This window comes from Magnolia sinica, chromosome 15 (genome assembly GCF_029962835.1).
Source record: "Magnolia sinica isolate HGM2019 chromosome 15, MsV1, whole genome shotgun sequence".
In the NCBI taxonomy this organism is placed as follows: domain Eukaryota; kingdom Viridiplantae; phylum Streptophyta; class Magnoliopsida; order Magnoliales; family Magnoliaceae; genus Magnolia; species Magnolia sinica.
Window position 1 is genome coordinate 21,663,818 of NC_080587.1, and position 22,530 is coordinate 21,686,347.

Consider the following 22,530-nt stretch of genomic DNA (forward strand, 5'->3'; position numbering starts at 1 on the left):
ATCTGTTCGAGACCTTCTATATCCTTCGCAAGTATCAGATGAGACTGAACCCGACTAAATGTGCGTTTATTGTGGGTTCAGGCAAGTTCCTCGGCTTCCAAGTCAGCCAGAGGGGAATCGAGGCTCATCCGGAAAAGATAAGAGCTCTCCTGGACATGAGCTCACTTCGGACTATCAAAGAGATCCAATGCCTCACGGGAAGAGCAGCCGCGCTCAACCGCTTCATCTCCAGAGTTACGAACAAGTGCCTCCCCTTCTTTCAGCAGTTGAAGGGTAGTAAGAAGGTAGAATGGACTCTTGACTACGAGCAAGCTTTCCAGCAACTAAAGCGGTATTTGGGATCACCCCTGTTGCTGTATAAACTAGAGAAAGGAGAACCGTTGCTTCTCTACTTAGCCATTTCCCCCTCGGCCGTCAGCGCAGCACTCATCAGAGAGTCTGGAGGAAAACAATACCCTGTCTACTATCTCAGCATGGCGTTGGTCCTAGCAGAAACAAGATATCCAGATATGGAGAGGCTCGCCCTAGCTCTAATTGTGTCGGCTCGTCAGCTACGCCCATACTTCCAGGCGCACTCAATAATTGTCCTCACAGATCAACCCCTTCGACAGGTACTACAGAAGCCTGAAGTGTCTAGATTGTTTATTAAGTGGGCAGTTGAGCTCGGTGAATTCAACATCGAATATCAACGAAGGACAGCCATCAAGGGCCAGGCGGTGGCTGACTTTATAGCGGAGTTCACCACTCAAAATAGTGAGACTGAGTCATCCAGCTCAGACGGACCCATGTGCTCGGAAGAAAGCCTTGCGATCCTCCCTATCCCTTAGCCTGCTGGGGAGACTAAAGCAGAGGATAAATGGACGTTTTTCGTAGATGGTTCATCAAACTCAAAACGAGGAGCACGGATCGTGCTAGTCGCGTCTTATGCGACGACTGTTTAGTACGCGATAAGGCTCGGATTCTGAGCCTCAAACAAAGAAGCAGAGTATGAAGCTCTGTTGGCTGGGCTCAGATTAGCAGCTGCCCTGGGGGTCCGAATTCTGAATGTCAAGTGCGACTCTCAGCTCGTCGTAAACCAGGTATCATCAGAATATGCGGCGAAAGAAGGCCGGAAGGAGGAAAAACTCACCGGAAATAGCCTGCTCCGAGGAACTTCCACAACAACCGCCTTCCAAAAGTATGAAAGTAGAGTTACTCTGAGGAGACTGAGTGGAGATACCTCGTTTCAACACTTGAGGTCTTCGTATCGATCCCTAGCGAGGGTGGCTAACATGGAGTGTGTGTACTGACATGGGTGTGTACTAATAAGCTAACTAAAAAAAAAAAAGAAAAAGAGAGAGAGAGAGAGAGTTACTCTGAGGAAGGGAAGAATAGTTCATATAGCCCAAGGTTACCGTCTACAATCATGACGAACAGTTGTCTCCGAAATCGAAGTGCCTCCGGGCCGAGCACACGAAGTACGTGGTGGCAGGCCATTAGCTCGAACAAACCGAGCCATGTGCTATTGGCATCGAGTAGCCATAATGTCTCTATTCTGTCCTTTGAAGTCCACGCGGCAACACCATAACTACCTCAACGATTCAGATCCATAACCTTCGCCACGTGTTCGACAACTACAGGCTTGCAGTCATCGAGCCATCGTGACACACCGCCTCGAATATAGAGGATCATAATTGCGACCGTACGTTTCAATTATATCGACTCCTCGTAACAGAGGGTGCAACGGATCATTTCCCCATGCATTTACTCCCTGAGTTCGAACTCGAATTCAGAGAGTAGGGGGCTTCTGTTATGGAAAAATCTAAGGCCAGGTCCACCTGAGGAAGTCGTAATACGAGTAAGTGAACGACCTCGCCGAGTAGCAGGGCTCATCGAACTGACACTCTAAAAAGGCCAAGCTAAATGTCCTAGGGGGGTGAATAGGACAATGCCAAATTTAAAAATAAAGCGCGAAAATAAAGACTTAATAAACAGTTGATAGCACAATAGAAAGCAACTTCTAAAATTAAGTATTGAGAGGTTGATACAAACTTGGTTCTAAGGACAACCTAACACCAAAAACCTACGGTTTATGGCAGGACAGCCTTACTAGAACGTGGGTGAGTATCAAAAACTCAAACTCAAATGGAGGTGAAAGAAATAAGAACTAATCTATTACAACATTCACCACATAATGCTTGAAAAACAAAGATTACAACATTCAAATCCACAAATACATCCCACGATCTTAAACCACAAAATGAAATAAATCAAACATCCACCAAGCACCAGAGAATTATAGTGGTTCATGTGTGTACACCAACTATTTGAAAACAACCACACAGCTACTCCACTCCTAATATCCACTCCCTCGGGATATTAGCGTTCACAAATCAAATAGGTTTTTCAAGGTTCACCTAAAACCTTCACATTTGTATTTTAAGTGGGCTCACACAATCACAACCCCACACTCCGAAATTTTCTAGCTGAACTCAGAAAAAACTAAATGAGATTTTCTAGCTTAACTCATAAACCAAACAAAATGGAATTACAGAAAAGGAAACAGTTATCTGCATGAAGATTCTGAAGTAGCCCGTTAGAACCAACTTGATGACGATGTAGATGTTCAACGTTCAGTCCCACAAGTGTATAGGGTTCTAGGTCTAGATGATTTTTAATTTAAATCAACATGGGCTAGCTTGATTTGATTTCAATCTCAAGAAAGAGTAAATCAAATGTCACTTTTCAAAATTAAATTGGAATAGAGATCTAAAATCAAGTAACAAGAGCTACTTATAAAGAATCTAAAATATGCACAAAATAGCTTAGAATGAACACAAAATGATCTCAGAGTGATTGCTTAAAAATAATTAGAATTGAATTGAAAACTCTGAAATTCGAGTGCTATTTATAGGTGAAAAATCCATTCACTCGACTGGCCTTAGGTCCAACAGATTTTCGACAATTCTAGCGCAATAAGATTTAGCAAGTGCTCGACTGCCCTTATGGGTCCCACAACTGGTCGAGTGGCCTGCTCAACTGGTCATGGACTACACACGACTAGTCAAGTGGGGCCAGAATGCTTGTTGTAATTTGACTCGAGCCCTGCACGACCGGTTGAGCACTGTTCACTCGAATTCTAGGACTAGTCGAGTAGTTTCCAAGACTGGTTAAGGACCAACAGAGTAGTTTCCAAGACTGGTTAAGGACCAACAGAAAAATTCTAAAAAATTGTAACAAATCCTAGACTGGTCAAGAAAATTCTAGAACTGGTCAAGCCAGTGCTAGGGCTAGTCGAAAAAAACAACCTATTAACCTATAAAATGACCGATACCAAGTATGAAATGAACGTAACATGCCCTAAGGTCAATCCAAGTCATTCATACCTTACTTGCGAGATAAAACGTGTGAACCATCAAACTACCGATCACATCAGCAGCTTTAATTCTTGCGATATTCGAAGCTTGAACTCAACGTATCGAACTTAGTCTTCAATTAGGACTTGAGTTCTTGAACGTTTTCGGTTACAGAACTTGAACTGCAATATTGCGATTAGGTTCTTGAAAGTTGAGTCTTCAACCAACACTTGAAACTCATACACTTTCTTCAGCTTGAAGATCTCGGCAAGTTCATCATAGATATCGGCAAGATTGATTTAGCACGATCATCAAAGATTCAAAGCAAATCAAAGCACAAGCTTGATACATAAGCATGATACAAACTCGAATTGGTTTGGCACACCAAAATTTGACTATACTTAAGGTTTCCAACATAGTAATTTCAATCTCCCCCCTTATCAAATTTGTGACAAAACAAAAATACGAGCCATGCAATAGATATTCAGTAAGAACACATGCTCAATAAAGAATCATGCACTATTTAGTCAACAATTGCTCAATAACATATGATCAATAAAGAATCATGCACCATCTGTGCACGCCATGCAACTCTCCCCCTTAATCAATTATTCCCTTTAAAGCAGGAGAAGCAAATTGTAGAAAAAAAAATTGCAATTAAACTCCTCATCCACATCATCATATCAAATCAAGCTTATTCCCCATAATATTCTTCCCCTTTTTGTCACAACATGACAAATGAAAGAAATAGATGATAAATGATAAATGTAGATAATAAGAGAGTAAATAAGATAGAAAAGAACATGATAAAAAGATTAATATCAGATAACCATCAAGTATCATGTTACAAGAGGAAAGTAGTTCAAGTAGTTATCATCCAAACTCACAGACGGTAAAGAGAGTCAAAAGAAATTAATACAGAACCAAAGCAAATAGAACAACTGGTCAAATCCTGATGAAGGAGCAAGAACAGATGGATCATTCTTATGTAAACCTCTATTGATGCGCCTCATATATTTACGCATATATGTGAAATGTGATTGTTGGGTTACATGAATCTGAGCCACTTGTTCCTCAAGACAACGCAGTCTCTCATCAAAATCAGAAGGCTGATAATCAGAATCAGCCTTAGAATCTGAATCTAGCTCATTAAAAAAATCATCCACGTTTACATCTTGTGGCAAAGCATCACCTTCTTCAGCTTCTTCACCTCCTCCAACATCCCCAACAACTTAACCAGGTACCAGGTTCATCTTGTTGATATTTGAATTGTTGAAGGGACGGAGATTAATGGAACCTTCTCCAACAGGCATAGCTACCAAAGCATGGGTAGCTAGGGTAGTCATAAAATAAGCAAAAGGAATATCGCTATGACCGGGATGGAGATGAAACTGAATGATAAGATGACAGATAAGAGAAGGAAGACATATATGGATACCAGACACAACGTAATGCATAATATGGGCCATAAAAGAAGTCAACTCAGTCTTGTTAAGAATGGAACCACTCATGTGTCCTCTTATGTGCCTAAAGCACCTTTTCCTCAATGTCTGGCACCAGTTAAGAAAGGAAACAACTTTAATTGGACACGTTTAAGCAAGTGCAAATTAACATTACATTGCTTGATGCTTATCAAGCAAGTCCCTACTTACACCAAGTTTCTTAAAGATTTATGCACTCAAAAGCGTAAGCTGGAAGTTCACAAGGTTTTCCTTGCGGAGCAACTCAGCTCCATAATTCAACACAACACCCCTCCTAAATTTAGGGATCCAGGAGCTCCCACCATTTCTTGTGTCATAGGAGATCATAAGATTGAGAAGGCATTACTTGATTTAGGGGCGAGCGTTAATTTGTTGCCATATTCTGTATATGAGCAACTAGGACTTTGTGAGCTGAAATCTACCAAAATAACACTACAACTAGCTGATAGATTTGTCAAAGTACCCCGTGGTGTTATTGAGGATGTTCTAATCCAGGTTGATAAGTTTTATTTTCTAGTGGATTTCATCGTTCTAGATACTCAGCCTATCCAGAATCCTACTAGTCAAATTCGGGTTATCCTGGGACGTCCATTCTTAGCCACATCCAATGCTATCATAAATTGCAGGAATGGAGTTATGAAGTTGTCTTTTGGTAACATGAAGATTAAACTCATTGTTTTCAATGCTGGACAACAACCGTCAGACTCAGATGATATATTTGAAGTGAACATGATTGAGAGTCTAGTGCATGACTCTTTCCTTAAATCTTCCGAAGATGCTCCTGAGACTTATTTAACATATTTTGGCATAGATTTTGACATAGGAAGTTCCATTCAAGAAGTCAATGCATTGCTTGACTCTAATCCTGTAATGGATACTACAAAATGGAAAGCTAAAGTGGAACTTCTTCCACCATCTGAGTCTAAACTGGTCCCGTCTATTGCGATCCACATTATGTGCATGGTCAGTGCGGAAACTCCACATTACCATGTTGACTCATGGGCAAAATGCAGGATAGAAGAGTCCAAATTAAGAATGATGAACACTAGTCTACTCATGGACTATTGTTGAAAGCAGTGCCTGCAGAGTCCAAAGGATGTTGGCTTGTGAGACACAATTTCAAAAAGTACATCTAGGTGCATTTTTTAGAATGTCTGGGATAATGAAGTATGATATGCTAAATTTACAACACTAGCCTTCACTACTTAACAATGCACCATGTTTCTCCTGAACACGTAGTAAGCATCAATGTGCTTCTTTATTTTCTGCAATTTTTTTTGTCATATTTTCTTTCTATTTCCCCGATAAGTGTGTCAGCCTATTTTGGTTCAAATAATATAGAAAAATGAATGATAATCCAAAGTACATGAAGATCAACTGAGCAATTTAAAAATGGAGCAGACCTTTTCTTTCTCAGCATTAACAATCTCTAGCTTCTCCACCTCATACTTTCATCTTATCTCATTAATTGCCTAATTAAATTCATTGAGTTCCCAAACTAGAACAAATCTGCCATAAGTAAATAAAATGTGGGGAAAATGGAAAAATTGGTACCTGAACATTCCGCTGAGAATTGCCTTTAAATGCTTCGTCAACTCCAACTGCTTTCCTTGTATCATTAAGTTGTATTGTTTTCTTGCTTCTGTACTGTGTTTTCAACCATGGTAAGTGATGCCTGAATCTGAAGACAGGTCCAATAGTTGAGCAAAAATTCAGTGAATACTAGTAACTAGAAGAAGAAGAAGAAGAAGAATCAATTAGTTATAAGTTATTTTTTAACCTCTGCACTTTTCTCCTCAAACAGCTTCTGCTTCTCCTCAAATTGCATATGAAGACGTTCCTTTAGATCTAGAATTTCACACAGCCTCTCCAAAGAATCAACATGTTGCTCTTGTTTGGCAATCTCTTTTTCAAGAGCTTCAATCTCCTCCGTTTTCCCTTCTATTGTTGAAATTTTCAGCAACAAATCTTTCTGGGAAGTTCAACAATACAGGCTTCAAGCATGAATATAACACCCTATTGTTCATAATCAGTAACAGCAAACAGCAAGGCAGCAACAAACCATTTGGTTAGCAGTTAGGCTTGAGGCTTCTGACGTAAGTTTATCTTTCTCCTCCAATTTAGAAACCGACATCTCTAACTCAATCTTTTTTTCTGTACTGTAACTTTCTCCTCCAACCAATATCTCCTCCCAAAACCTGTCCCATATTAGGCATCCAAGTCAGTGCAACTTTATAGCCCATAACAAACTAAACAGACCCAAATGAACTGTCCACTTACAGCCTTAACCTGCTCATACATCCCACCCCATGATTCTCTAAATTCGGCCTAACTTGCCAACCCAGTCCATAATCTCTGACATGAGCTTAATTTCTCGCAGAAGACTCACGGCCTCTGCAGAATTTGAATCTTTAATACCGATTGGGACTGAGAATTTGACCAAGGCACCACCATTATGATTACGAACAGCACCCTATGCCTGCTGGGCTACAGTTGCCAAACTAGTAAACATCAAAGTTTATTTTGATGTAGCCAGCAGGGGAGCTTTCCACCTAATTATTGCTTTATTGGGTTTCTCCCGGTGTCGAAGAACTTCCACCCATTTGGAGACCATTATCACAGTTGGAATTATCCTTAAGCTATCTTTTGGTTTGGCCCATGACTTCAGAAGTCTGAAAATCTGGTTCATAATAGCCCCAACTGATGCCTTCTTTGCCTTTGAATGTTCTATTATTATTTTTCCTAACCAGATGTCCAAAGATTCACATGGCCTATCTTCCAAAGCATTCCACCGACATCACCCCAAGCAGCCAACACCCCGCAGCAAGACTGAGCACAGTAGCCATCCATATTTCTCTTCTAACCTCACAGCCAAACAGCAGATGATTCAAAAATTCCTATTCTTTACAGCACATCAGACATCTATTGGGTTTGGGCAATGTTCAAAATATCGGTATCGCGTTACGTATCGCACCCTTGGGATACAAATGCGTATTGGTTATCGCATGGGATATGTCGGTTATATCGCGTAATGTATCTTTGTTGTTGGAAACATGAGGAAACATTGGAAATTGGTTGAATTTTTCAATGAAATTTCAGTGATTGTTAAAAAAGACATCAATACATACAAATCAAAACATTACAAAAAAACAAGTGCACATGATAGGTTTCTTTGTATGAGGTTCTAATCTATGCATTGTCTAACTGAATTGATGCAAGTATATTCAAAGTTTATTCATATAATTTATAAATGTAAGAAGATGTGTGAAAACACAAGCACTACATTCAAAAGAAAAAGAAGAATCACTAGATCAGGTTACATACATGTCTGATTTTATGTTTGGACAGAAAGATTGCAACCGATTTGCTGGAAATTGGGAAATTTTTATTTTTTTTTTTTTTCAATTTTCCACAACTTGGTCGTTTTCAACCAAATCTCTAAATTGAAGCTCCAAAAAATCATGCAAAACATGAAAAATCATGGATTTGTAACTATTTGACACCAATTTAACATGATTTACAGAAAAAATGGTCAAAAATTAAAAATGCTCACCATAGCAACATGATGTATTGATCTACACAGATGGCCTAGATTATTTATGAGATTCTGTATAATTGTTATTATTGTTGCCTATGGGTCGATACTATTCAAATAGATCTGGGGAAAGCCTTCTTTTTTTTTTAGACTATTTTTTTTTTCAATTCAGTCTAAACAAAAGGAACAAGCAAATAGTTCTCCCATCACGCTACAACCTTCACCTCTTAGCCCTAGATAAGAGGTTTAGCCTGACATAGTCATGCTAACATCTCTGAAAAAGAAAGACATAAACACACAAAGAAAGAAGAAAAGGAAGAAAGAACCCGAGCCCGAGCCGTCCACCCTTCTCTCTCTCTCCCTTGCTCTCTTCACGTCCAAGAAGATACTCCATTGTTTCCACCTCTGGAAAATTGAATGCCTCATGCTCTCTCTCTCCTCTCTCCTTTTATAGGCAAGGAGGTCAGTTGCTGGAATTTTACGCAGCAAGAGCCATGTGCACAGTGAAACCACAAGCCAACTTGCGTTTGGATGAGTTTTGGCGAAGGGAGTATCCACACCGTCCATTCTGACTTCATGGGATGGGTCGTGTCCACCCTCTGAAGATTGTGGACGGCTTAGATCGTGGATCTGATCACCACCATGGACGCATAATGGCCCATAGCATGCAACGGCCTCCGGACACACGTTCGTGCATAAAGCCTGCGAAAATATAATTTTGTGGCGTCAGTAGGGCCATGATCGACATCATCAGAGAAATCCACCCCGCGTCCATTAGATTCCTTGCGAAAAACCAGTTAGGAAGGGGTAGTTTTGGTAGGTTCTGGCGTGGCCCACTGTACCAACTCAACTCGCTGTTCATCCTGCGTTTTCTGACGATCCACGTGCGTACACATGCATGGGCCAAAAACGAGAGCTAGGCGAGTCCCCCCCCTATGGACGCAATGAACGGTTTAGATCTGCCAAAGAGATGATGGGTGGGGCCCACAATCACGAACCGTCAATCTGACGGAAGAGCACCTTGCACACGCACTATATGTGTGGGTCCCATGGTAATGTTCGTGAGAAATCTGCTTTGTCCATCCATATTGTCAGCTCATTTAACGCGTTGAGACCAAATTTGAAGCCTATCCAGATATCACGTGGGCCCCAAATCAAGGATTTAGTGGCTGATTTGTCAGTTGGGCCGCTTCCACGAAGATCCAGTGGTTAAAATTCGACGTGTACGATTAATTTATGGTCTTCAGGTCACTTATGAAGTTTCAAGCCGAACGGATGGTGGGAACCCTGTGATCTTGCATTCTAGACCAATTTCGGGCCACTTGAGCTTCAGTTTCTCGATTTTCTTGGATCTCTGGCATGCAAGTCCGTCGATCTTGGTCCCCTAGAGTCCGTCCCTTGCCTTAGTGAATTCTGGAGTGTCAAATCCATGCTTTTAGCACCCTGTTTCAATTCAAGCTCCTAACACACCTTCCAGCATAAACACAATTAAATTGGGCCATTAAACAGTACCATGTTCATAAATCATAAATCCAGGCAATAACTGGGGTCTAATATGCAATATTTGACCCTCAACACAACCCCCACCAGCATCTTGCTAGTCTCGAGCAAAATATGCGAAAAATAAGTTGAGACTTACAGGAGAATTTCTCGATTGATTTTTGAAAAACTATCCAGATCCCAGAATTCTAAGGTTCATGAATGTTGGGCATTACTTTCTCATGGACTCAAGCGCACAGTAAATTCCATGGTCGAGTTCAAAGTATTAATCCATCAATTAGAAAAATTCTAAACATTGAGTTCCATGAGTGTATAGTGTAATCCTAGCTTAGCATCATTAAGAGATCCAATTGTCAATTTCCATGATAACATTGATGATCCCAAGAGCATTCAGGACAACCAAAACCTAAACCAGAACTTGCCTTACAGTTCTTCTTTTCATTCTTCCAACTTTTGATTTTTCCATCGAAGGGGAGGGGAATCGAATCTGCACCTGTAGAGAGCAAACCTATGGTGAAGATCGTACACCGAACCCTTTTCTGATGACAACTGTTTTTTTTTTTACTGGGTATTCTTTTTTTCTTTCATTCTTTCTTTCTTCTTCTTTTTTTTTTTCAAAAACTTCTTTTTCTTTTTATAGATTCTTCTTATTGAACATGATGGAGAAATTCCCCAGGTTGGTTCCTTTCATACTTAATGATCGCCAAGTTACAATTCAATATTGAACTGAAGCCTTAATGTGCAAGCGAGATGTGTCTTGTGAAATCATGACTCAATCAATGTTTAAAACTTTTAACCATGGATTAACAGTTCAAACTTAACTATGAAATCTAACAGATAACTGAATCCAAGAGTCATAAATTACCAACATCACTTATCTTGTAATTCTAAATCCAAGATGGCCGTAAAGATCACTTCAAATTCACAAGAAATTCCAGAAAAATTTAAAAAATTTCACAATTTTCTGCTCAAGACCTAAAAAACACTGATTGGGTAACCTAATCTCCCACCCCCAACCTAAAATCTACATTGTCCTCAATGTAAAAGAAATAAGCATGCAATGCACATGGGACGACGAAAGTAAATGAGAAGTGATGGGAAGATAGTACCTCTGGATAACGAATCAAGAGAGACTTTTCCATAGAGATCTCAACATGAGAGCGGGTTAGCACGAGAGTGAAAACAACTAACTCAAACTATCCTAAAATAATGTAGCAAGCAAACTAACCTAATGCCATAAAACCATATAACCTAGAACAGCATAAAGCAAACAACCCTAGTCCTATGAAAGCAGGAAAAACTACTCAATCATGCTGCAAGGTTCCTCTTCTGGCTAGTATCTTGATAAGTATCTCAGTAAGTTCCTAAACAGGAACATCCAAAAGCCATTTTTGCAAAAGGCTTGAACACCCTGGAGCATGACTTTCCAGAGAAACTTATGTACCTCATAAAAAAAATTTCGTTGAATTGCTTGAGGTATCCAAAGTATATATGATTCACCTGTGACAGAAGAAGTTTCAACGTTAGTATCCCATAGTGAATCAGAGACTACAAGTAGATAAAGTTCAGAAAACCTTTCAAGAAGTAATGTAGTCTCAACATATTTCAAAGTTCCAGACTTCGGTTCCATTATCAGCTCTTCCTCCTTTAATGGTAGACATTTAGGATCTGGGGAAGAAGAGGCTTCAGAATAAGGGTTCTCTCGATTAGTAACAACTACCGAGATATTCTCTTGCGAGGCATCCACTATTTCTTTAATCATAGGATCGTTTGAATCTGAAAAATGTGCCAAGCAATCATCCAAAGAGTCGGGAATTTCAGCTGAGAGTGACTCATTTTCCTCATTGAAGTCTGTAATGAGATGCTCAAGGACTCCATCGCCCTTAAAAGTAGATGGAGGTATGCTCTCTTGCTCCAGCCCTGCACAGACAAATTGAGGGTCAGTAGACGAAGTATTGATATGACGACTCTGTTCATTGATACTACTCAGAAGAGGCATTGAATCGTCAAAAGTGTATAACTCAGATGGTGGCCTCAATTGGGTGGTTTCAACTTTTAGAGTCATATCGAGCGGCTCGTCCATCTCCCGAATCATATCATCATTCAATTCAGGGGAGTGGTCTAAACATGCCTCATAAAGGTTGGAAGGTTTAGGTGAAAATGGTTCATCCTCCACATTTAAATTGGCCATGTCAAATAGGTGGAGTAGAGAACTTCTTGTGCCTCGTGATCACCTTCCTGGACCATAATTAAAGTTGATTCCAATGAAATTTGGGTTGTGCTCTCATGAATCTCATCCCAATACTTCTCAGCTTCCAATTCAGTGCAATACACACTTGGGATGGGATCGCTTTCCTCATATTCTATTCCTAAATTCAGTTGAGCTTCGAATAAACTAACCTCTACCTCATCATTGAAATCCTGTGTGTCATGTGAGTGCAGTGTGTCACTATCTTTATATTTGAAAGACACCCACATCTCTTGACCATTCCTTTAGACCATCATTGAGATCGACTCATCAGGAAATTGAACCATATGCTCATTAATAGACTCTAACTCCTCATTCGTAATTCCAGAGTTCTTCAAAAGCAAGTTAGGATCACTTTCCTCGCATTGTATTTCTGGAATGAATTGTGGCTGAGATGAACGAGCCTCCTCTACCTTATCAAGGCGCGAATTAAGCACTTCCAATGATTTTCTAATTTCCGCAATACATGTCATGTTACGCCGAAATGAATCCTCTTGGATCGTTTCTGGTTAGATCTCAAAGGTAGGAGATCCAAGAGAATAATCATTATAACATGTTGTTGATTCATTTTCCCAATTTTGATGTTTCCACTAATCATAATTATACGGGTCATAGGTGGGAGAGTTTGATGGTTGTTGATACACATTATCACCCCAATAATCAAGATGACCCCAATAATCACGTATTGTTTTCTTAATCGGTAGGGTGTAATTATTCTCCCTCATATGATCGCGTATAGACTTCTTAATCAGTGGAGAATTATATTCCAGTCGGTTCTCAATCATGGTTTCAGAAAAATTTTGAGATATAGGTTGTTTCCAAGCAAAAGCATTTAACACATTTTCACGGAACCTCTCGTTTTGTAGAAATAGATTACCATACTCACGTGCCCACTCTAGCCACTCTTGTTCGTTCATGGTGAAACCTTAATTCTGAATCTAATCCTAAAAAATAAAAGAAAAGATCCTACAGCATTATGGAAAGTAAAATGAGGAGAAGTTAGAAGGAAGTTACCAGGTTGGAGTGCCTATTTAAAGATCCTGTAAGAGAAAACAAAAGAAATTAGTTTCTAAAATAGAAAGTCTAAAAATAGAAAGTTCCTAAAATTTAAACTAGAAAGTAAACTAATCTCTAAAAGTAAAAGAAAGGACAGATGAAATAAATTAGGAAAATTCTTAGAATAAAACCTTATCTAGAAATAGAAAGTTATAAAAACTAGAAAATCAGAAAGGGATTACCAATTTAGAAAGTATATGTCAGAATCCTACAAAATAGGAAAAACATGTTAGTTTTTAAAAATCAAGAAAACTAAACCTAAAATCTAAGGTTAGAAAATCCTAATCTTAAACTAATCCCAAAACTAATTAATTTCAAAAAAACGTAATTGTCAGTCCCCGGCAACGGCGCCAAAAATTTGTTCACACCCCAAGTATAGGGTTGTGATGTAGAAATAAACTCGGTGAGACCGAGGTCGAATCCCAAGGGACTGGAACCAGTATGTAATCTGAAATTAAGTAGAACTACAACTAGACTAAGATGAAATCTAAATCAATGAATTTGAGGGAATAATGGTGAATTATTAATCTAAAACTTTAAAAAAATCAGAGGTAGGAAACCAGGGATTCAGAGGATCCACTTGCAGAGATCAGGGAGATCTTATGCCTGTTTCAAAAACTCAACTGGACTTAGAGTCCCATCTTCATCCAGTTGAAGGGTGTAACCATGGAAATCAAAACTGAACTTCCTTTGATCTATTTTCAAAAGATGAAAGGTATATGAATTAGAATTGATTCCATCACCAAACCATGCCCAGGAGACAAAGCAAACAATAGAATTAAACTACTTAACAACCAATCATAAGATGTATGAAGGTTAAGAAGGGTACTGTCATCCGACCATGCCCAGGAGACGATGGTGAACAACAGGGCTTCCTGACGTCATAAACATAAAAAGGAAAGGAACATGCTTAAAGCTATCGCAGACCCATTGTAATTATAGTCACAACAAATCATTAAAAACTAAAAACATTCCCTTAATTAAACTAAAATCAACATCAGTTCAGTCTAAACAAAAGGCACAAGCAAATAGTTCTCCCATCACGCTACAAGCTTCACCTCTTAGCCCTATCTAAGAGGTTTAGCCTAACATAATCATGCTAACATCTCTGAAAAGGAAAGACATAATCACATAAAGAAAGAACCCGAGCCTGAAACGTCCACCCTTCTCTCTCTCTCCCTTGCTCTCTTCACGTCCAAGAAGATGCTCCACTGTTTCCACCTCTGGAAAATTGAATGCCTCATGCTCTCTCTCTCCTCTCCTTTTATAGGCAAGGAGGTCGGTTGCTGGAATTTTACGCAGCAAGAGCCACGTGCACAGTGAAACCGCAAGCCAACTTGCGTTTGGATGAGTTTTGGCGAAGGGAGTATCCACACCGTCCATTCTGACTTCATGGGATGGGTCGTGTCCACCCTCTGAAGCTTGTGGACAGCTTAGATCGTGGATCCGATCACCACCATGGACGCCTAGTGGCCCACAGTATGCAACAGCCTCCGGACGCACGTTCATGCGTAAAGCCTGCGAAAATATGATTTTGTGGCGTTAGTGGAGCCATGATCGACGTCATCAGAGAAATCCACCCCGTCCATTAGATTCCTGGCGAAAAACTAGTCGGGAAAGGGTAGTTTTGGTAGGTTCTGGCGTGGCCCACTGTACGAACTCAACTCACTGTTCATCCAACGTTTTCTGACGATCCACATGCGTACACATGCATGGGCCAAAAAAGAGAGCTAGGCGATGGTCTTCCCCCCCTGTGGACGCAATGAACGGCTCAGATCTGCCAAAGGGATGATGGGTGGGGCCCACAATCACGAACCGTCAATCGGACGCAAGAGCACCTTGCACAAGCACTGTATGTGTGGGTCCCACGGCGACGTTCATGAGAAATCTGCTGTCCATCCGTATTGTCAGCTCATTTAACGCGTTGAGACCAAATTTGAAGCCTATCCAGATATCAAGTGGGCCCCCGATCAAGGATTTAGTGGCTGATTTGTCAGTTGGGCCACTTCCACGAAGATCCAATGGTTAAAATTCAACGTGTATAGTTAATCTATAGTCCTCATGCCACATATGAAGATTCAAGCCGAACGGATGGTGGGAACCCTGTAATCTTGCATTCTAGACCAATTTCGGGCCACTTGAGCTTCAGTTTCTCGATTTTCTTGGATCTCTGGCGTGCAAATCCATCAATCTTGGTCCCCTAAAGTCCGTCCCTTGCCTTGGAGAATTCTGGAGTGTCAAATCCATGCTTTTATCACCCTGTTTCAGTTCAAGCTCCTAAACACACCTTGCAGCATAAACACAATTAAATTGGGTCGTTAAACAGTACCATGTTCATAAATCCAAGCAATAATCGGGGTCTAATATGCAATATTTGACCCTCAACAGTGCTTTGGAATTATATATTTGCTTTTTTAACTTCAAGGTTGGTTCATGTTAGTTACTCCTTTTCAGGTTGTTGTTGTAGTTTATGGATGATTTTTCTTTGGAATTGAAGTACCTTAGCAAGTTTTGTTTTTGTTAATTGTGACTTGGAACTAGTTGCTTTTATTTGACAATGTATTTCTTTTTTTTGGAGAGAATTGAAATTTTATTAAAAAGCTCGCAAAGCAAGGAAAGAATACAAAACCTCAAATAAATGACTAAAGGGTATGCCAGCCGAGGCTTCCTTTACAAAAACCACCCAATTCTTGACTAACGTAATAACCCTAGAAATCACCTCATTCACAATGTTATCTAGTTGCATGGCTATGCTAGAACTTTCAAGACTTATATCCATCAATAGTCTATTGTGTGCTAATTTCTATCTATAAGTACAAAGGAAATATCATGTCGTGTGTGTGGGTGTGAGAGTGTGTATTTAGCATTTAAAAAGAAAACCCACAAATATGACAATTAAAATCTCAATTGGAAAACTACAATTTAACCTAGGCAGCAAACATATTATCTTATAGAAATCCAAGCAATTCAAGCATTGATTGAATCTGAAGCATAAAACTATTAATCAAATATAGGTGTGTAGGGGATAGAAAAAATCCAGTAATAAACGATCTTAGAGTGTGTTATTGAAGTGGATGGGGCGGACAGTGATCACTGCAACCTTCGATATGGAACGAACCCTTCCGCATTTTCGTTGTTAACGATTAATCGCGTTTAAGTCATACATACTGTCTTCATTTAGTTGTTGTTGGCAACAAATCTCTTCCTTGATTCTTATTTTTTCCTTGTTACGGCATTCATCTACGTGTTCTCTCCATTGTTGGAGCCATGCATACGTCTTCGTAGATTTGCAGACTGGGCATTCCTGGTAGGCGATTGTCACCTCAGTTTTTTCTTTATTCGGATCCTTTCTTGCACATTTTTGGTTTAGTCATCTTCGGCCAGGTGAACCTTGGATGGCGGACAGTGATCACTGCAACCATCTCTCACCCACTGGCCACCCACCGCGGCATGCATCTCTTACTGGCCGTCTTCATTTAGCTGCTACTGGAGACGAATCTCTTCCTTGATTTGTGCTTTTTCCTTATCACGGCATGCATCTACATGTTCCCTCCATTGCTGGAGCCTTGCATACGTCTTCGTAGATTTGCAGACTAGGCATTCCTGGTAGGCGATCGTCACCCCAGTTTTCTCTTTATTCAGATCCTTATCCTTGCGCATTTTCAGTTTAGTCATCTTCAGCTAGGTGAACAGGTATCTTAGGGCTGCAGGAGAGGATAAATCGAGGGTTTGTTTGAGGAAGAATGTCAAATGAATCGGGTCGGGTTTGTTTGAGGAAGAATGTCAAATGAATCGGGTCGGGTTTGTTTAAGTAAGAATGCTAACTGAATCGAGGCGGGTCGAACGACGCGGTTTGGCTATTAAACGCCACAACTAGCCACGGTGCTCTGAGGGCCCTACCATGATATGTGTGCGGTTTATCCACGCAGTCCATCTATTTTTTCAGGTCATTTTAGAGCTTTGATCCCAAAATTAAAACAGATCTAAATCTTAAGTGGAACACACCACAGGAAAACAATACTATTAAAAGTCCACCGTTAAAAACCTATTAGAGCTCATTTTAATTTGACATCTAACCTGTTTAGTAGGTCATACGGACCTAAATGAAGGGAAAAAACAAATGTCATGATCCGAAACTTTTGTGGCCCCGTGAAGTTTTCAATGGTGGGCATTCAATTAACACTATTTCCTGTAATGTGGTCCACTTAATAGTTGGATCTACCTCATTTTGAGGCTCATATTTTAAAATAATCTGAAAAACTAGATGAACGGCATGGCGGGCCCAAGAAGCACAGGCCACTAGCCAATCCAAGTCCAGCGTCAAAGCTCTGTTGCCCCGTCATGATGTATGTGTTTTCGTGGTTGGGACCTCACTTTTAGGCCACCGATATTTCTCTGCCAATCCAAACTTCACCTAACTATTACCCTCTGTACGGGCAACTTTTTATTGGACCAAAATGTCCCTGCTTTATCATAAACACAATTTCTGAAAGTTATTGTTCCCTCACACAGTTTAACCGTAGCAGTAAAATCCCCCTATTCTGATTTCTTCTCTCCTATTTGTGATTCTCCACTCTAGCGGTAAAACTCTCATTTTCTGATTTCTTCTATCCTCTTTGTGATTGTCCAACCTAGCAGTAAAACTCTCATTTTCTAATTTCTTCTCTCCTCTTTGTGATTGTCCACCATAGTAGTAAAACCCCAATTTTCGGATTTCTTCTCTCCTCTTTGTGATTGTCCACCCTAGCAGTAAAACCCCCATTTTTTGATTTATGTCTTCTTTTGGTCAAGAATACACTTGTCACATACATCGTTTTTGAGTTTTGCCAACCCAAGATAGGATAAAAATGGTGCCCCATCAAATTGAAATGAGCTCTAAGAGGTTTTTAATGGTGGATTTTTAATAGTATTGTTTTCCTGTAGTGTTTTCCGCTTGACATTTAGATCTGCTTTAATTTTGGGATCAAGCTCTAAAATGATTTGAAAAAATAGATGGATGGCGTGAATAAAATGCACGCATATCTTGGTAGGGCTCACAGAGCATCATGGCTAGTGGTGGCGTTTACTAGCCAAACTGCGTCCTTCGACCCGACCCGATTCATTTGGCATTCTTACTCAAACAAACCTGACCCAATTCATTTGACATTCTTCCTCAAACAAACCAGCCCGATTCATTTGGTATTCTTCCTCAAACAAACCCTCGATTCATCATCTCTTGCAGCCCAAAGATACCTGTTCACCTAGCCGAAGATGACTAAACCGAAAATGCGCAAGAATAAGGATCCGAATAAAGAGAAAACTGAAGTGACGATCACCTACCAGGAATGCCCAGTCTGCAAATCTACGAAGACGTATGAAAGGCTCTAGCAATGGAGGGAACATGTAGATGCATGCCGTGATAAGGAAAAAGCACAAATCAAGGAAGAGATTCGTCTCCACTAGCAGCTAAATGAAGACGGCCAGTAAGAGATGCATGCCGCGGTGGGTGGCCAGTGGGTGAGAGATGGTTGCAGTGATCACCGTCCGCCATCCAAGGTTCACCTGGCCGAAGATGACTAAACCAAAAATGTGCAAGAAAGGATCCGAATAAAGAAAAAACTGAGGTGAGAATCGCCTACCAGGAATGCCCAGTCTGCAAATCTACGAAGACGTATGCATCTCCAACAATGGAGAGAACACGTAGATGAATGCCGTAACAAGGAAAAAATAAGAATCAAGGAAGAGATTCGTCGCCAACAGCAACTAAATGAAGACGGTCAGTAAGAGATGTATGCAGCGGTGGGTGGCCAGTGGGTGAGAGATGGTTGCAGTGATCACTGTCCCCCATCGAAGGTTGAAGTGATCACTGTCCGCCCCATCCACTTCAATAACACACTCTAAGATCGTTTATTACTGGATTTTTTCTATCCCCTACACACCTATATTTGATTAACAATTTTATGCTTCAGATTCAATCAATGCTTGGATTGCTTGGATTTCTATAAGATAATATGTTTGCTGCCTAGGTTAAATTGTAGTTTTCCAATTGAGATTTTAATTGTCATATTTGTGGGGGTTTTTTTAATGCTAAATACACACTTGCAGACCCACACACACCACATGATATTTCCTTTGTACTCATAGCTAGAAATTAGCACACAATAGATTATTGATGGATATAAGTCTTAACAGTTCTAGCATATCCATGCAACTAGATAACATCGTAAATGAGGTGATTTTTAAGGTTATTATGTTAGTCAAGAATTCGGCGGTTTTTATAAAGGAAGTCTCGGCTGGCATACCCTTTAGTCATTTGTTTGGGGTTTTTGTAAAGGAAGCCTCAGCTGGCATACCCTCGGTTGTGATGCTTTTGTGACTGTTCTCTGATCTGCAGCGTCAAATTACATATCATGATATATTGAAGATTTCTGTTTCTGCATGTGGATTATTGGAATGCTTCTAGGTCCAAATCTTAGTGTCCCCTTCATGTATCTATGGCCACGATTGACTGCTCATATCCTTCAGAGGATGGTCAACGCATTCCCCTAATGAATCTTTTGCTCTTGCTGATTGCTTAAATCCCTCTGGGAATGATCAATATCTAGCCATAAGTCCAAGGTTGGGATTCAAACATTTCCAACCTTTAACAGTATAACTGCCCAATTTCTAGCTCTAGATCAGTCCCAAATATGTCCCCTAAGCCAGCCCTTTTCCCCAAAACCTTCACTTAATTAACCCCTCAAACCCCCCAGACCATCCCATGCTAATGCCAGTTAACCTGCCATCTATTATTTCCCAATTCTTCCTCAAATCAGTCCACAACATGTCCAACCACAAGAGGTGATTTTGAAATTGTCAGAGTTGGGATACTGCAAGTGTGAAGAATAACCCACTTGATATTTTTTAACTTAATCTTTTCTAGAAAACTACTCTGAAGGTGTATGGTGTAAAGTCATTGTCGTGCGTTATTGCACCTGATTCTCGGAAGATTGTTGATACAACATCAAAAAGCCATCTGTGATCAAAAGAAAAATAACCTATAAAATCATGAATGATGGAAGCTGATATATATTGAAACGGATGGCTAAGGAGATCTGATTGTCCTTCAAATCTTCAGAAGAGGAAGGATAAGAAAGGTCAAGAAGCAAGAAAATAGGCAAAGGAAATGGTGGAACCTGAGTACGTAATATCTAGAAATTCTAAGGAAAAGGTTCCTAAAGATCCAAAATGATGAACATGAGGGTTCCATTGATAAAATTGTAGTTGGATCAATGGTTTGGATTAAATGGAGGACCAACTAGATCAGAAGAAGAGGTAACAGATAAACCAGCAGAAGTAAGTGATGGGCCAACTGATACATCGTACCCATAGATGGAGAACAGTCTGAATGCATGGAGAAGTGACGAATGACTTGACAGTTAGATTGGCAAAGGAGATGAGCATCTGCTTTGTTAAAGATGAGATGGACACACCTATACCATCCAACAACGATCAAAACTCATTGTTCAACAAGTTGTGATGAAAAAGGCTTTGCAACAAAGTTAAGAAGCCCATCAAGAGTGAGGACAATGATCTGCCATCCACAGATAGCAACTCTAATGCATAGGACAAATGGAAGCTGACACCAAGGATGTGGACATTAACAAAGAAGTGAAAAAAAAAAAGTGCCATTCCCTACTATTCTGCTAACTGATGAAAGTAAGTTCTAAGCAGATATGTCGGGCCTCCATTGCAAGCTCCAACTAAAACCTGTGAAGGAGAAAGATATAATGTGAATCCTAGAAATGTAATCTCTAGTAATCATCTCAAGGACGAGTTCTTAATGAAGCTGAAGGGAATGGACGCATCCAAGAACAAACATGAACAATCAAAAGTTGCACCCATGCAGCACAAGCTTGCTTATTATAGATCGGGCCTGTCCCTCAGTCATTATCTAAGATCTAGCAGATCCAACTGTCCAAATCATAGATCTACGTAATTGAACTATCTAGCTTGTTGATATAGATCATAGATCTAGGTCCACAAGACCAAGTGTCCATATTGGTTGATTAAGGATCTGGACCAGAACAAGGGCATGCAGCATGTTTGTTCCTGAATCAACTTTCTGATTCAACTCTTTGGTCCACAACACCAATCAGATGGGTTTAAATGACCTTGGTAACTGTTTGTGCATTCGTGAATGGAGGCTGTGGTTGTGGCCCACAAATCCATAAGCTTCTATGTCTAGCAGTCTAGTCATGCAGACGGTGTGTAAAAGAACATCTTCAGAGATTTGGGGTCTTTAATTTTTTTTAGTTGAAGTGTTCAAAAAAAAATGTTTGGTTTCATGTCAGGTTTTGAAGTCCATATGTCAATCTCTTGTTTGATTGTGTTGTGTCATAGGTCTAAAATAGCAAAGATGCCAAATCTTTAGATCTACTTGCAACTAGGTCTACAAAAGGCTTTTATAGTGAAAAAGGGAGTACTGAGGCATTTTTTGATGCACTGAATCCATGGAGAAATGGAAATTGTTTTTCATAGACAAGACAGTTGGCCGTTTGGATACATGTACAGTAATCATTACTCTTATCGGTTGTTAGACTTCTCTGGCACAAGGAATAAGGTGATAGTTGTCTAATTCCACTAGTTGTCCAAACTGTCACTTCAATTTTGGAATCCTATTTTCTACAATGGCCACAAAAATTCTCATATGGTAATAATTACATTATCTACGGAATCCATGCATCCAAATATGCCCTAAAAGTGATAATTTCCTTTTGAACATCCAAACACAACCTCCATGTCAAACCCAGTATCAATTCATATGCCTAATTTATATATTCTCTATCACTTTTTTTTTCAAAGTTCATATAAATCAAGGAGCAAGCATTAATCATTGTTCTCTGTGACTGCTCTTCAACTACTGTTCGTCCAATCTTGAGTTTTATAAGGGAGGCCTGCTACAAAGCTATTTCTGGGAGTTTGTATTTTAGCCTTTCATTATCTATACTTGATGGCATCGTTCTGGTCTTCTCTAATTTCATTTGTGAGTTTCAGTGTTCTACTCAATAATTTCCTGAGACGTAATCCCAATGAGTTCCCTAAGGATTCGTTAGAACCTAATCCAACAGGTATACGTAGTTATAAAAATAAAAATAAAATAAAATAAAAAAAGGTGTGATTTAAGAAGTTTTGAAGGCAAATAAGTTTAACCACTGGGCTAATCTTTATTATTCTCTCTATGTCTATATTCCGGGGCATGCCATCTCTCGAGTTTAGGTGGATTTCCTTCTCCATTCTTACAAGGGATTGAATAACTTTAATTTGAAATGTAATTTAATTTGTTGTACTTGACGATTAAAAAAAATCTATTCTTTCTGGCAGGTTGTTTCTGCCTTTGCATTCAAGGGTATTGAT

At 39.8% G+C, this 22,530-nt stretch overlaps 1 long non-coding RNA gene across 1 annotated transcript; it reads right to left on the minus strand.

The window, feature by feature from the left end:
* Nucleotides 1-6,127: 6,127 nt before the first annotated feature.
* On the minus strand, nucleotides 6,128-6,681 carry LOC131227942 (uncharacterized). The gene is made up of 2 exons (XR_009162638.1): nucleotides 6,597-6,681; nucleotides 6,128-6,497 (listed from the first exon to the last, which is right to left on the minus strand). It is a non-coding gene; the product is annotated as an uncharacterized LOC131227942 (long non-coding RNA).
* Nucleotides 6,682-22,530: the final 15,849 nt, after the last annotated feature.